Below are 3,598 nucleotides of genomic sequence, written 5' to 3'. Positions count from 1 at the left end.
CTCCCCTCAATTCACTCACTCCGTGGCTTTGTTGTGGAACTTGTCATTCTTAGAACTGCACTACCTCTGACACCTTCTGTTCACACGCTCCACTGACCAGTCTCCTACACATCCCCTGCCCCACTCAGTTGTGGCCACCACACCTGTTGATTTACCTTAAGGGAGTTCTTCTTACTTGACCCACTAATTTCTCCCGACATAACATCAGCTCCCTCCCACCTTCCTTTTTATGTCTAGCTTATATTCTGTGGCCTAGCACTCTAACCTCTCTCGCCAGAATTATTAACATCTTTGTTCCATCCCTCCCATCAAATCCATGTGCCCAAACCCTATTCTTGGATGGATCCAACTTCTGCTTTCTGCTTATATCTAGACATCTGAGAACTGCTGGAGAAAAATCACACCACTGTTGTGACCATAAATCAATGACGTGTAACTCCACCTGAGGTCACTCTCCATGGTGCCTAGAAATCTTTCTGTTTCCACACTCAACTCCGTCCTTCTCAGTTTCCGCAGAGACTATTTCAAACCTTTTCCATTCTTATCTTACCTCTGGTTTCTCCCCCAGCCTCTTCAGTCTCTGCAAAGGGACCTTGGTTCCTACTTCACTGAGAAAAAAAGAAAAATATTATCAGGTGGGAGCACACAAAATTTCTGCTCACCAGACCTACAACTATTTCTGCAACTGTACCCTTCTCTCTCATTCCGTTCTGTAAGGCTGGAGGAGGTGTCCCTCCTTTACTATCAACATTTAAACCCATGTAAGTCTTTCTACTTTTTTTTTTTTAAGGAGGGTGCAGCTCACAGTGGCCCACTCACAGTGGCCCATGTGGGGATCGAACCAACAACCTTGGTGTTATGAGCACCACACTCTAACCAACTGAGCTAACCGGCCGCCCCAAGTCTTTCTACTGTTTATTTAGCCTCCTCATGCCATGTTCTTCCTGCAGCCACTTCTTCTCTTTTCGCCACTCCCTCCCACCTTTCAACACTAAACTTCTTAAAAGAATTGTCCACACTTGCTGTCTTCATTTCCTACCTACCATGGACTCCTTGACCCACTGAAATCTCACTTCTGTCCTCACCACACCACGAAAATTGCTCTGTCCAAAGTCACCAGTAATTTTTTTTACTGTTAAATCCAATGAAGTCTCTTCCCCTCATTTTTCTTGCTCCCTTGGCACCCTCTTTGTGTTGAAAGACTCTTTTTCCTTCCGTGTGGTGATATAGACCCCATTTCACCTTTTCCTCCTATCTTTCTGGCCACTCCTTCTCAGTCTCCTGCTCAGCCTCTACTTTTATTATTGGTGGTCCTTGAAGTTCTGTCCTTGGCAATTTTTTATTGTTACTCTATAAATGTCCTGGGGACAGCTCATCCATGTTCATGGCTCTCACTATCATCTGCATAGCTCTCTCTCTCTCTTTCTCTTTCTGATTCTATTCATGTAATGGTTTCTTTATTCTCTACTGCTTATTCAGTTCCTCCATCATTTGGTGCCTGGACCACTTTCAACCAAGGAAAGTATCCAGCTTCTCAGTATTTCTAACACAGCTTCACTTCGTTTTTATTATCTATTGGCCAAATAAAAGCTTATTGTTAATTAACTACACTTCAGTCGCAGTTAATCTAGTATGAGAAAATTTCCAGCAAGATCCTGGTTCTAGAACTCATATTAATTGACTTAATGGTGATCATTTATATGGACTAATTTTGATTTCTTGAATGCAGCTTGAAATTCCAAATTATATCCAGGAAATCTGTTTGGCTTTAAAAAAGATGTTTGAAATTCTTCAGTGCCAATGGGCATATTTGAGCCTGTGTATAATAAGCAGAGGAGCCTGAGCCTTGTTTTGGGTTACCCAATGGCGTTCTGAGATGTCCCCCTGATTCATTACAGCTTGGAGGTAGACTTAAGAAAATGGGCGACGTGGTCATTCTAAACCAACAGTAGCACCAAAACCATTTAATGAAATGTGTGTGTGTAGAGGGGTGCAGAATGAGTTTATGATTTGAATACAGTGTATCAGCCTTGCAAATAGTCATTTATTCCCAGAGCTAGTAGCAATTTGCTCTATATCAAATGAGTGGTAAAACGGCTGTATTCATTCATTTCACGATCTCTCAATCTCTTGGGGGGAGAAAAGGTAGGTTTAAAAATTTCTTGGTTTGATACTTACTTTTCAGGTTGCAGAATATGGATTTGACAGAAAACCCTCGCACCTTGTTTCACTGAAGGAGGCTCCTCAGATAATTTTTCAGATGATGAGTCTTCTTTTGCCAAACATGTTTAGCAAGAGGAACAACACACTTTGAAAATGCCTATCAAAGGAATTTAATCATAGTATAAAGACTCCCGGGGTGAGCCTGGGTAGCACAATCCTGCCCTGTTCACCGTTACAGGTTTATTTAATGTATTCTGCACAGTAACGCTTCATATTGCAGTGAGGATGCTTGATTTGGGCATTAGGATGTTTCTGATCCCCCAGGAAGCTTTTCTGCCTCAACAGGTCGCAAGCCTCCATGGCTGCCTTTGATGAAGGCATTTATCTTGGTGCCAGCAGCAGGATGCTGAAAGAGAGCACATAGGAAGGTATGTAGCGGATTAGGTACGCATTTGTGGAGTCAGGAGATTATTATTGACAATCAGCTTGGAGAAGATTTAGGTTATATGTCCTTCCTTCTGTACAAGGCTGCTGATCTGCCTTTCTGGAAACAATGAGAGGTAGGGAAATCGGGAGGGGTTCTTTCATCTCAGCCCTTTGCCACTTCCAGAGTGTGCTTTGGTCAGGAGACACTATAAAGCAATTTCTGGTGGGCATTGTACCCATGCAATGAAAGAACTTGACTGAAAATTTGCACAGTAATGTCTGCTCATCTGTGGTCTGCCCTCTGGGCAGCATCTTAGAAAACCATGGAAGCCATGCTCAAAACACTAAACAACCTAACTAGTAGCATGTGCATAGAGCCTGTATCAGTTAGCTTTTGCTGCATAATAAACGTTTCTAAAAATTGGTGGTTTTAATAGTCATTTATTTAGCTCACAATGTAATGGGCTGTCTGTGCAGTTCTGGTCTACACTGGCTTTACTCATTTCTGCTGGTTTCCTTCATGAATCTGCAGTTAGCTGGAAGGTCAGAGGGGGCTGGATGATCCAGAATAGCCTCACTTACATGTCTGGTAACCTGCTGACTGGGGTTCTTATTCATGTGGTGTCTGATCTTCCAGAAGGCTGTTGAGATTCAATCCCACGGATCCCAAGCCTTAGGATCCCAAGTACAGCAATAGGGCAAATCCCAATATGCAAGGGCTTCTTTAAGCCTCTGCCTGGGTCATGTTAGCTCTTGTCCCATTGACCAAAGCAAATCACATGGCCCAGATTCAAGAAATGGAGAAAAGTACCCCACATCTTGATGGGAAAACCTACAACATCACTATTGCAAGGGCGTGGATATAGTGGTTGAAGGAGGATTTTTGGCCATTTTTACAATCTACCACAGAGCCATTTAGAATTTACAAAGTGTTTTCAAATGTATTACTCCTCACTACAACCATGTGAGACCAAAACTATGATTCCCGTTTTACAGATGAGTAAATGGT

The 3,598-nt window shown here is 42.7% G+C and overlaps 1 non-coding gene across 1 annotated transcript; it reads right to left on the bottom strand.

The window, feature by feature from the left end:
• Nucleotides 1-821: 821 nt before the first annotated feature.
• Nucleotides 822-895, bottom strand: TRNAM-CAU (transfer RNA methionine (anticodon CAU)). The gene has a single exon. It is a non-coding gene; the product is annotated as a tRNA-Met (tRNA).
• Between the last annotated feature and the right edge of the window lie 2,703 nt (nt 896-3,598).

The sequence above is a fragment of the Rhinolophus ferrumequinum genome, chromosome X, assembly GCF_004115265.2.
Source record: "Rhinolophus ferrumequinum isolate MPI-CBG mRhiFer1 chromosome X, mRhiFer1_v1.p, whole genome shotgun sequence".
Taxonomy (NCBI): Eukaryota; Metazoa; Chordata; class Mammalia; order Chiroptera; family Rhinolophidae; genus Rhinolophus; species Rhinolophus ferrumequinum.
Note: the sequence above shows the minus strand (reverse complement) of the source record. Positions and strands in the feature narration are given on the sequence as shown.